Source organism: Furipterus horrens, unplaced genomic scaffold (genome assembly GCF_987537825.1).
Source record: "Furipterus horrens unplaced genomic scaffold, mFurHor1.1.pri manual_scaffold_12, whole genome shotgun sequence".
Lineage (NCBI taxonomy): Eukaryota > Metazoa > Chordata > Mammalia > Chiroptera > Furipteridae > Furipterus > Furipterus horrens.
The window spans coordinates 90,556,481-90,569,810 of NW_028327182.1; the positions used below are offsets into that span (position 1 = coordinate 90,556,481).

At 37.5% G+C, this 13,330-nt stretch overlaps 1 protein-coding gene across 2 annotated transcripts in view; it reads left to right on the plus strand.

Annotated features, from left to right (window-relative positions):
* The window catches only part of FAT1 (FAT atypical cadherin 1), a 104,123-nt gene that overhangs the window by 22,002 nt on the left and 68,791 nt on the right, over positions 1-13,330 (plus strand). The window lies entirely within an intron of this gene.

Consider the following 13,330-nt stretch of genomic DNA (forward strand, 5'->3'; position numbering starts at 1 on the left):
TGCTTATGTATTCCATGCTTTGACTCTGAATTAGTCATTTTTACCTTATTAGAGAACATCAGTACCGTCAAGAATAAGAATAGCAGTTCTTAGCCTTAGCCCGTTAATACTACTGACCTTTGCACATTTCTTTTTGAACAGATTTCAGTCTGTTGGATTCTATTTCTTCTAAAAGACAGTCATTAAAGCCATGAATATGCCAGAATTATTGCAAAATATGGTGCTAAACGTGAATACCTTTAAAGTTTCTTCAATATTTGGTGAAATTGAGATAATTTATAAATGTAACTTTTACAAGTTAAGTCCTGAGATCATTTTGGAAATTTTTATGGGTTTTTTTTTTGCTGTTGTTACTGGGGATATTAGTACTAAATGGATCTGTGAGTTATGATTGGCTGAGAAATTACCAGATTATAAACTGATCATTTAAATGAAAGATTTTCTTGAGTTTCAGATTTTAATAACCTGTTGTAGCAAACCAACCAAAGTAGTAAAATATTGGGTTGGCCAAAAAGGTCGCTTCGTTTTTTCCGTAAAATAAAAGACATATTTTTCACTTTCACCAATAACTTAACTGATTTGGGTATTTTGAGTATGTCGGCTCTCTCCCGCTCTTGGCTTCCGGTGAGTAAAGGCCAGGGGGGCTGCTAAACACCTTCCAATGCGTCAGACAGCGTCACAGCGAAGAATTATTTCGCCAAAATGTCAGTAGTGCCAGGAAACTTCACAAGCGACTTGTGACACCTTCGATCAGTCATAGCAGCTTCTCCATACTTGGCACGAATCTTTCTTTTGCATTTCAGTTGAGTTTTTACCTTCCTTGAAATTATAAAGCATGATGCGCCGAAACGTTGCGGATTTTCTTCCATCTTCAGTATTAAAATGTCTGCACGAAAATTCACCGATTTTGATTTTTTTTAAATGCACGCAGATGCGGCAAGTGTCACAGTCTAACAAAATTGATTCGAGGGAAGTTAAAGACAACTAAGCACTACGAGAGCCATCATAGGGAAGACACCTAAACGAACATTTTGGCCAGCCCAGTAACTAGAAAAAATACATGCTTTGCCGCCTCTTCCATAATTGGTTGGATGAAGAGGCAGGTCCATGCAGGAGTTTAGGAGTACATCATTTTTTTAAAACCACTTTAAAAATGACAAACTTTATAACGGAACATCTGGCTTCTTCCCTTTGAACCCATCTATCTAATATTAAACATTAAATAACATGCTTTTTTTTTTTTTTTTTTTTTTGCTTTTGCATTTTGATTTTGTATTTACTTTTTAGTAAAAAGTATTTGGAAAGTGCAGATAATTTCCAAAACAACCTGTGAGATATTTCCATTTTATTCAATTGCCATTTACTTACCTATTAATTAGGAAGATCTGTGTTTTTAGTGTTTCATACTTTCAACTACTTATACCTTTAATTAAGATTTTATTGTTATTTATTTATATTTTACATTATATTTTAGTAGCTGTTTTACTGGTTAATTATAATTAATATGCTGTAATTAACTTGTGCAGTTTTGAATACATTTCAAATGGATAATTTGATTATGTACGCTTTTGTAATATGTATGGGTATGTGATGACTCTGTGTTTAATGTTCTGTATCTTCTATTATCACCTCATTTTATAAATGCATAGGAGGATTAGAGAAGAAAATATTTCACTTTTTAATGAAATGTTTATTATTTGTCAAAGAACAGCTTCATTAAAGAACAACTTTGGCCTCAATAGAGGGAATTGAGAACAAGGGTAATAGAAGAACATTTATTCTGTGTATTTAATTTTTCCCTAATTCATTTCTTTGCTTTATTTTTTTAATGTAGACATGTGACAGTTGCGACTCACTGATCTATTTTTTATATACCTTCTTACTGTCTCAGGAATTATGACTCCATATTCTTTAAACTGATGAATTAGCAAGAATCTTTCTCCAGGTGCCTGAATTCAGTGTTTCCAAGTGTGTGTCCTGTGAAATGTTTCCTGTTTGCTTAAAATAGTACAGATTATATAATTCCTGTGTGTGCATCACAGTCCCACTGAGAAGCCCTGGCTGTGATTGCTCTGGCTTTTCGAGATTAGTTCAGTCTTGATTGTATCTCTCTAGTTTCAGAATTCACTGATTAAATATAGGTACCTCATATTTTGTGATTTAAAAAATATATGTCAAATCAGTAATTTTCAACTACATTCAAGTCTGTCATTCACACCTTTCTTCATTTAAGAAACTATGAATTTAGAAAATGGATAAATTAAGGGGTGCTGTGTACTTAAAAATGGATGTTTTGCCTTAACGAAGATTCTTAGTAAGATTTAAATAATCAAGTCTTGTGTTGCATTTAGGTCAGTATTTATAGGTGTTTAATTTGAAGTGTTAGTATAAAAAAGGGTGTACTTGAAGTTTCTCCTAAGGTAGTGTCAGTGAATCAGTTCGTAACCAGGCTAGTCTCGCCTGACTTAAGTTTCTGAGTTCTTATAGGTGGCGGGTTTGGCAGCTAATTGAATATTAAAAGTAATTGCATTTTGTCTTTAAATTATACCTTCTAAATTTGTAAAATAATTTGGATTCTTTAAATTTAAAATATGCTTTATAGTTAAAGTAGAATTTAATAGAGAAATCTTTTTTTTTTTCCTCCCATTTGAAAGAAAAATGTCCCTTGGGAGTGGAGAGGACATGGGAGAATTTACACAAGTTCATTACCACAGGCACCAAAAAAATAAATGGGATTTTTATTTGCTTCAACTGGTATTTGGTTCATGTAAAACACACCTTCCCTTTTTGCATAGCTGGACTGCATGTGGGTCTTAGGTTTTATTTTAAGAAAAATAAATGCTACTTGCAGTTTTCTGGGTTTACAGTCTGTTTTGCAGAAACCTAAACAAGCCTTAGAAAAAGGACAACCTGCTCTGCTCCCAGCCTTGTACATTCTAGGGCTCTGGAGACAACTGTCTCTTGGAAAAAGCTGTGTTTATACAATGACCAGCGTAATAACTTGACTGTAGCTGGAGGAATCTCATTCCATTCCTTCTTTAGCAAGGGAGTGCTTTAAGGAGCTTGGCATGAGGCTTAGCCATTTCAACTGACATTTTAATTATTGAATAGTGCCTTGTCTTCATGCTAGAGCATACTTTGCAATACAAATGTTTCAGGCAGTTGTTACTTAGCTTATGGAAACCTGGAAGTCACTTCTTAACCTATAAAGGTTGCCTTAGCATTTCTGAAATTTCTCAAGTTCTGTTAATACACTTTGGATTAATTCTTTATACATGAGGGGTTAAAAATAGTTTTATGCAATGCATATGTATTTCTTGTAGACAATATTGACACAAAGTAGAAAAAATCCATTCGTCCCTAGTACCCACCATTTTTAGTGTATATACACATTTCCCTATTTTTGTCACAACATGGAATTATAGTTTATTTTTAAAGTTGCATCATATTATTGAGGCAGAGATTTATAACCTAAGAAGGGTGCATTTGACCTTTGTGTAAGACATATTTATAACACAAATGGGAAATAATTATTAAGGTAACTGGTTGTTAAAATAATACTCTGCCCTTCTGAAACAGGTGTGCTTTCTATTTCTCCTCTTCCTGCTGCTCCAGGGAATAAATTGCTCTTTATTTAATTGTATTTCCCATAAGACCTAGTCTTACTTTTCTTGGATTCTTTAGCAGCTTGTCGCATGCTGGCAGATAGTAGGAAACATGTGCCTGCTGAACGGATTAAACGAGGTACAAATCAATAGTGACAGGCTTCAGATTAATTTCTACCAAGACCCTGGCCACTAAAAATATTAATTTTGTTAACGAAAAGAATAACGTAAGGTACAGGTTTTTAAAAAATCTATAATTTAAGTATTGTGGACTAAATTAAAAAGTCACCAGATTTTTTTTTTGAAGGGGACTGTTCCTTAAGACATTAGTTTTTATCTGACACAGTTTTTTCACCACTGGCTTAAGATTTAGAACCCTGGACCTACCACTCACCCTCAGTATTTAAAGTGAATAACAGTAACTGCATTCACAGCTCAGTTATGATGGTCTCACAGTGATTTCAGTGTTGTATAATGCCACAGACCTATTAATGTTTCACTTAATTTAGATTGCATTTTCACATTAACAATATGGCATGATAAATACACCACCCTCCTGAATATACAATAATTTTAGAGTCTTTTCTACTGTGTATCTTTCTCCCTTTTTCATTCTAAACAGACATGGTCACCTGGATTCTTGAACTCTCTCCAGGGTTCTGCTTGGCCCACAGTTGGGTTTATACTTTAAGGCCTGTCATTGCTCCCACCATGGGCCGCTGCTGGTGAGCTTTTGTTGATGTGTTTCATTTTTTTCCCCCCATCAAGAGTGGTGGATTTACTTATGGGCTTGCAAGGAAAGAACCAGGGCTTGAGAATCAGACATGGCTGTTGAATTTCACTCTGCAACGCCAGCGCATAGAAATAGAAGAACATCGTGTCCTGGTGGGCTAGGGTTTGCACCTTGCTTCTCTATGACTACGTGGGTAACTGAAGGCAACTTACTTAATTTTTGAGTCTTAAATGAGTTAGTAAATGTAAAATGCTCAGGTGACTAACTGGTAAGGGAATGCAATAATTAATTTACTGATTAATTTATTATTGTTACAGTGCTGAGTAATAAGTGACTGTTAGACCAGTGATTTTTTTTTTTTCAGCTCTAAACCTCTGTACTCACATATGGAAAGTGGGGAAAGACCAGAGTTTACAGAATAGTTGTGAGGAGTAAACCATATGACCTATATGCAGCGTTTGCTGAGTGTGTATCCAGTAAATACAAGGTAGGAAAAAGAATGAACATTAGTTTCTAAAAGATAAAACAAACAGCTGGAAACATTGCCATTGCCATGTGAAATGTTTCCTTTGAATTTCAACGTCTCCAAAGGCTATCTTGTGTATGTAGTTATATCCAATTAATGTATGTTCAAATGATACTTTTGATACCCAAGGATGATCCTCTTTAAGAGAGCTTATCTGTGAAAGCCCTCATTAACAATATTAATGACTCTGACATGGAGATCAGAATTTGGAATCATTTCTCAACAAAGCAGAAAACATGGTTTGGGAGAGTTTGCCATGGGAATGGCTTTTTACAAAGCAAAAGAAATCCCTGGACTTGAAACATGATGCTTAAAATCTGATTATGAACTTAATTAATGTTAAGTTCTAGTAAGTTTGTAAGTCAGAAAGCTTCCTTAGCTAATTTTAAAGTTATTGCAACAATTTTAATAGAAAGAGTTGACAGATCTACATTTTCATTAAAATCATTTAAGTAGACACTCTGAATAGGGAAACAACAGATTGACAGTGGCTCTATAAAAATACTTTTCATGATTAACTTATGACCTAATTCTGGGCATTATAATTAATTATAGAATTTCTGAGACATAAAACTTTGTAAGTAGTTTCATATACAAATACTTTCAGAATATTAAATTGTTGAAGTTGTCAGCATAGCCACTCTTATACATCTGCTCAGATTAGAGGAAATCTATACTTGGAAATGGAAGAGGCAAATACTTGGGGATGGAACTATATCTGAGATATAAAAGGAAAATAAAACACGGAGGTTATACTAACAAAACTTCTAAGTGAGGCACTTAGGTTTTATTCGGCTTTTTATTGTATTCATTTTAAATAAGGCTTAAAATTTATTGTTATAGAAAGTAACAGATTAAAATATGTAGTTTATTGGGTGATCATTGTTCCTTCATCACCTTGTTTATTCTAGACTTGACTTTCCTCTGTGTGTATTTGAGTGGTTTTTAAATTTGGAAACGGTGCTTTGTACATTTTGACAAAGATTTACATTTTTCACTAGTTTGTACATTACTGACAGTCTTCCACGTGATTAATATACAAATCTTTTTTTTAAAGCTGTATCATAGGCCCGTTATGATACTGTGGAAAGTGCTTGATGTCCTAATGGCACAGAACAGTAAGGTTTTGGCAGCATCGCATACGGGACGCAGATCCCCAAATGTTGGAGAAACAACAAAACCAGTTTTTCCATCGTATCTACAGTGTTTCCATTCCTCTGAAGCCAGGACTTTTGCTCTGGAAGCTGCGGGTTGTGTTCAGCTGCTGTCACGTTTCTCTCCAGTTAGAAGGCGCAGCCGGAGATTCAGAGGTGGGAGAGCGTGATTGTCCAGAGAGGGCTCTGGGGGATTGAATCCCAGATCCCCCACGAATGACCTGTGTGTGACTTTGGGCAGGTTGTTGAACTGCTTACTCAGTTGTAAAACGGGGGGATCATATGGCTTCTTAGAGTTGCCGTAAAGAGTAAATGAGTTAATATGTGAGAGGGTTGTTTAAAGTAGCATCTCACGCGGCGTGAGCCCCACATTTGTATTTGCTGTTTGATAGGATTACCATCACCTCGTTGTTTCTCTTGAGTTTGCTGGGTTCCCAACCACGGGTGTTTCTCACTGAATGACAGTCATGGCAGGTCCTTGGTTTTGAAAGGCTGGCTCATGGTAGTGATCTTTAGTTGAATAGGGGAGAGAATTTTACAACACAGTTGACTCTGTTTCCAGCTGTAAGGGCAGAGAGGTGGCTGTTGAACTGTGTGGTGTATGAGCAGGCTGCCTAGCTGTTTGCTCAGCCCACGAGGCTTTTTTATGTAGTTTGATCTTTTTAAAAATTCCCAAAAGCATAGCGTATTTACCTTAGGTTTGTGGTCTCAAGCATTTAAAAATTTAATGAAATATGCTTCAGGCATTTTAAAAATTAATTGTATATATCATTCTGTTTTTGAAAGTACTAGATTTTTTTGCAGAGAATTTTTCTCTGCAAAATAAACCGTTAAACATGACTGTGTTTTCCTTATGTGTCATGATTATCAACACCAGCAAAGGAAATAAATAATACTTTGTATACTCAAGGTGAAAGGAAGTACAAAGTTTTTATTTGAGGACAGAAATCTTTTCTTCTGTGTCATTTTCCAAGTGGACAGAATAACACCGACTCTTATTATTTGTTCCTCTGTATTAGTCAACAGTAGTGACACAGTTTTGCCAACTAACGGCAGGAACAGGCAGGAAGCATTAAATATGTACTATATATTACATATATTATAGATATGTATGTATAATATACTTATGTTTTATTATACTTACATTTTCTAAAGAATTAAAGGGTTTTCATATGTTAGCTAATGCATATCAAATTAATGTAGTAATTTTAAAGTGGTTAAATTTCAGAAATCTCACTTTATATCAAGAACGTATTTGATCACTTTTTCCACATTAGTATTATGAAGGCAAAGCAAAGTAATAGAAAGTCTTTATTAAATTTGAAGTAGACCTAGGAGTTAAAATGTAAATATATACATGTATATTTATTTGAATTGCTATTTAGATCGTCAGCCCTAACATATAAAAATTGTTATGCACATATTAGGATCTCTCAGGGTATTATTAAGATGTTGAAATATTAACAGCATTGTCTGTGAGATCTAGTAGTTAATGAAAATGACATAAATTTAAAAATATGTTATCCCATGAAAGAAAGAAATTAATGTATGTATTATGAACTCTGATATATCCTTTTTGAAAAATTAAGTAGATTTACAGAAAAATTGTAGCGATGGTCCATGTGGCCCCCACTCCACACACGATTTCCTCTGTTACTAAGATTGCATTAATATGTCTATTTGTTATCATTAATGAACCAATATCAATACATTCTTATTAAGTGAAACCCACAGTTTACTCAGGTTTTATCAGTGTTTCCTAATGTGTTTTCTCTGGTCCCGGATTCCATTCAGGATCCTGCATTCTGTTTAGTGGTCCTATTTCCTTAAGACTGTCTTGGCTGTGACCATCTCTCACACTTGTTTTTTCGTGAATATCCTTTGCTTCACACATGCTGAACATGCCCCCGCTGTTTCCCAGCCTCTGAACAAAACATACAATAAACCCAGGGCTTGTACTTCAGCAGGGATCTTATAGTCGACTTTTTACATTTAATTTCAAGGACGAAAGACTATCTTACCGTCGATTAATATTTAAAATAACTGTTGTGGGACTTCTGATTTTTTTCTGTAATTATGAGGAAAAAATTGAGAAAACCATTTATGAATTAATTGCAGAAACATAGGTATTGGAGCTCCAGTATGTAGAAGATGTCTTCGTTCTTTTATATTTGGGAAACACTTATTTCTAAAAGAGTTATTCTGTTTATGATGAAACTATGGAGTTGGAGAGTATAGTAGTCAGTTCCTTGTTGCCAACAGGGAAATATCATCACAAAATTACATTTCATACTCAAGTTTTATCTTGTGACTGACCAAAGAAGCTTTTCATACAATTGCAGCCTTCAGCTTGGTTCCAGAAAAGTGGGGACACACACACATGCACGCATGCACACACAGGTCCACACAAAAACTGACATGTTATATCAGGTGGGTAGGGTTTATAGCAAATCTGTGTTGCCAGTCATTGCTGACTACAAAAAGTGTTTTGGGTTGGAGTAGCTGAAGAACCTCAAAAGCAACATTTTTTGTTGAAAGCTTTGGCACTAAGACTTGATAGGGGGCCAAGACCTGTTAAACAAAGAAAATAGGAAAATTCCAGGAATAAAGGTGTTCTGTGGCCATGGAAATTGGAGTCAGTTAAGTTATTCTTGGCAGACAAGTGGCCACATGTAACTTTATTTTTGCCCAAGCAATAACTGTGTTGAAAGCATCTTGCTTGTACAGCCATGTCAGTTGGAGGGAACGCTGGCTTTTCCTGTTCCAGGATCATTTGATTTAACAGCAACCTTCACCATCACTGGTGGGGAGTAGAAATTAGTTATTCATTGAAACCTTTATTTACTTTTGGGGACCACTTACCCAACCACCTAATATTGTACCTTATAACCCATGAATCATCAGGCTATAAGAAGACGACATCAATACCTGTTTTAACTAAATATGTGAACATCAATGAATCCTTCTAGAAAGAAATTTTGTTATGAGCTGCTTTATCAGCTGCATTGGCCAAGCTCCTAACAATGTCCTTCTTCCTTTTTGAGTTTTTCCACTGTATTCACATTTAAAATCAATTTCCATAGTGACATCTGGTGGTCGTTTTGGAATCCTAGTGAGTATGTTTGGAATGATCAACATTTTAACTTACTAGCTCCAAATTTCGGCTTCTTTTCAGTTTTTTCCGTTATTAACAACTGTTCCTGAGAACGTCTTCATTGTATTCTTGAGATTGGAAAGGCAGGCATGTTCCTGTGTAATGTGTCATTAAAGCAAAGATGTGATTCCTTACAACATGGCTGGGGAGTTCCTATAACAAGCTTGTGTAAACTTGTTTTCTGTGCTCAAAGTACACAATATATAGGATCACACGGCAACATCCCTACCTGGCCTACTGCTGGGACCTGTGGCCTTGTGGTAAGAAAGGTGTCCATTCTACATTCTCTTTATCGCTGTCTTTCTCTCTCAACGACATTGATAGTCTTCTTGTCCAGCAAGAAAGCTTGGGCTTCCTTGTTGCCTAGTTGCACCCTGTTGTCTCAGAAAATGAAAGAGGAAGTAAAAACAGGAGCAGAGAAAGAAGGAAAGCTATTGGAAGGCAAGAAGGAGACCTCAGAGTTTGTATTTGGGTATGTCTATGTGCCAGATGAGATACAGTATTATTGTGGGTATATGCTAAACTGGAGATTAAGTATGTATAGTTTTTATTGGTTGCTTAAAGAATTGTTTCACGGAAAGTGAGTTTATAACCCAGTGTGCAAAAGAGTAGTTACTGAAAGTTGGGTGGTGGCTGATCGTGGGTTGAATGAAATAGGAATGAAGTTGCATTTTGAGAATGAACACAGTGGGCTGATTGAGTCACTTCCAGTGATGGCCAGTAGTCTAGTTATTGTCTCCTCCGTGAATTAAGGTAACTGCTGCAGGTACGGAAGAAGTCCCTCTATAAATGCTAGTTGTGGCCTGGGAAGGGCTGGGAACAGAAGTGAAGGGTAAGGACTTACAGTGACTGAGGGAATAAATGCTGCTTCTGGTGTGCTAGTCAGTCATCTCAGAAACCAGGACCCCTGTGAAGAACGATGATGAGCGCTGATCAAGGCGATGCTTTGCTCTGGACTCTAAAATCTGTATGTTTAGCTTCCTGAAATTGGGCGAATCATTTCAACTTTATTTAAAAACAAGAGAGTTACCCTGAGGATTTCCAAGGGTTTGCTAGTCTGCCATTCTTGATTTTGAGATGCTAAGCTTAAGTCTACTGGTCTTTTCTCTGCAGATTATCTAGACTTTTCTAGCCTTCCTGAACTCTTCTACTCCTGCTGGAATCCTGACGGGAGCTCGGTGTAGGGCTTCAGTCTGTGCCTGGGGATTGGGGGGTTGGGGGGTTTATCTTGTGACTGATCAGACAGACTAAAAAGCAGAGCATAAAATAACCCTGCCTATGGATGTTCTTTCCCCACCTACTTTCTGCGTTTAGTATCAGGATCTACAGTTAGGCCCCCGCCCCTGAACCTTGTGGCCAAGCACAGTCCTTGGGTCGTCTCTCCTTTAGTGTCCTGATTTCAGCAGGTGAGAACTTGTAGCTTCTCCCATTGCCACAGCCCCCTCTCCCACGGTCCCCAGCATCGTAGGTGCTGTGGCATGGGTGACAGTGATGCTGTGGCTAATGACGGTCTAGCCTGACGGTGAGGAGCCTGTGTTCTGGAATCAGAGTGTCGACTCAGATCCCAAATCTACCAAGTAGCGGCTGACTGTGGCTTGTTTCTTATACTCCAAAGCCTGGGCAAGTGGGTTACTTTGTCTAAGCTTTGCTTCCACATTTTTAAAGCTGGAATGAAAGTCATACATGCGGGTTGTGTGTTCTTTAAATCACTTAATACATGGAGAACACCCAGGGAAGTCCTTGGCATACAGCAAATATTTGTATTATTAAGGTATTATAAGTACAATAAATATACTTGTGTTTATATGGATTTGAGCATTTTGGTTAGAAGAGATTACTCAGTATGTCCTCCTTCCCCTTTGACAGTCAAACATTTACTTGATAGTTACCTATAAGCTGTATTAAATACTTTTGTTTGGTCTTTCTTTTACAAGGATGTAGTAATTAAAATACATCAAAACAGCCATCTTAGCAATCACCATGTCATATTTAAAAATACAGTCCATGAATTAATGAAACACGAACTTCTGAGCATCTCAGATATGCGTAGTTATTATTTAAATTGCTAATTAATACAGTTTTAGTTTTCTCCTATATTTCAGTAGAGCCACTTTGCTGTCTCTCACTATTAACCTTAATTAATATCCAGAGATTACCTGGAAGTCAGAAACTTCCCTTTCTAACGTGTCTAGCGGGTCATGCATAGAGGCGTGGCTGTCCCCAGTCCCTGGCAGCCAGGTGGGTTGGCAGAGGGGGCCCCTTCACAGCCAAGGCTCCCTCCCCTGCACAGTGCAGTCCGGACACTCACAGGCCAGACTCAAGGTGGAACTTGCTGGAAGAGAGATAGCTGGCTTTGCCTCCGATTTAAACTTCACAGTATACTTCCATTTTATATTTTTCCCTTCCACCGAGACACTAGAGAAAACCAGTGTGTACGCACAAACATGGAATACACTCTTTCTGAGCACTGGCACGTTAAACAGGGGACGAGCTCTGAGGCTCAACTTGCCTTTTCAGAGTTCGCACATTGACTTCTGTGTACTACACTTTTGTCACATAAACAGCAGGGCTGACAAGATGTGGGTGGCACTGAGGTCAGAGATCCACGGTGTCCGGACTCCAGTCTGCGTTTACTGCGACCCTGGCAACATGCCTCATCTCTCTTCCTCTGAGCTTTGCATGCTTTATCCGTGGGTAATAACACCCCGTATGCGGGCAGGTTGGATATGAGGAGTAAAGAAGGTGAAGCTGGTAGGAGTCCTCCTCGCGCTTGGCATACAGTGAGCTGCACACATTCGTTTCCCTAATTACTGTTGTCACAAAGTGCCTGCGAATCGCAGGTAGAGACGCAGTGTTAAAAAGTGGATATCAGAACTGTTCAAGGATTAGAACTCGTACCTGTCTTCGTGTAAGTTTCTAGTAACGCTTCGCCTGCCAGATGTACTGTGTTACATTTTAGCACATAGCAGAACACAGGGGGAGCCTATGAGCCTTCCTTTGTCACTACGTTCGGGTGTTTCCCGACTGCTTTGTATCGGTTGACGGGAATCATGAGAGAGTGAAACTGGGAAAGATTATTTATTTTCTCTTGGTTACTGAGAGCACTCTTCTTTCAAGCTAAAAACATATTGCATACTGTTTTACTAATTTAGCAAGGAGAGTTCATGCGTGAACTGTGTTTGGACCACAGGAAAAGTAAAACATGTTTGAGTTTATCTGACGGTTGTCTGTTGCTGCATAGAGAGACCAGTTAGTGCCTTTTTATTTAGGAGTTCCGTGGCTTTATTTTATATTTCTCTGAGTAGCACTATAGATCCATTTATACATTTAAATATTTGCTCATTTGAGGTAGTTAATATGAGAAAAATCTCATTGATTTTGCATATCAGATAATGTCTTAACAACTCCAAAAAGGTTGACAACTCACAAATAGCAAACTTAACTAAATAATAAAATGTGGAACAGATCATCATAAAACGTTGATTGCTATTCAGCAGCATCGTACTTACTGTCGCTTTGTTAATTCTTAGCAAACCTTCAAAACAGAAATGCATTAAAGGGGAAATTTCAGTGATTCAGGGGTTGCAGGATTCCAAAGCCCAGCCTGGACCGTGGTGTTGAACCCTGAATGTAGCGCTCGTTCCGAATGGTTAGTGCACAAGGACCAACGCAGTGAGGGATTCTCTGGCCATGAAGGTGGGGTTTCCCTATGAGAAATGGACGTTTTCACTGGTCATCATCCTGAGGAGAGGTTAACTCCTGGGATCGAGTGAGGTTTTGACTCATTTCAGTGGCTGGGCCAAAACAAAACACTAACCTCTTCTTGACAATTATATAACTCCACATTTTACCAGTTGACTTAATAAGATATGTGTCCCAGTTTGGGTCCTTATTGAGGGCTTTTTCTGTACTAGCTCCAGTTAAGATATGTATTCATTTTTGTTCATTCATTTAAGGAATAATTATTGGGCTTTGGGTAAGGTGCTGGGTACACTAATATTTGGGAAACGTGGCCTCTGCTGTATATTTTTAGCACTCTGCTTGTCTTGCCCTTTGTTTGAGGTGATTAAAAGAAACCAAAGGTTTGAGTACACAAGAGGCCTGAGCAGGCCCTTATTCTGGACTTTGGAAGGCTGTACTCCGTGTTTCTTAGCCACT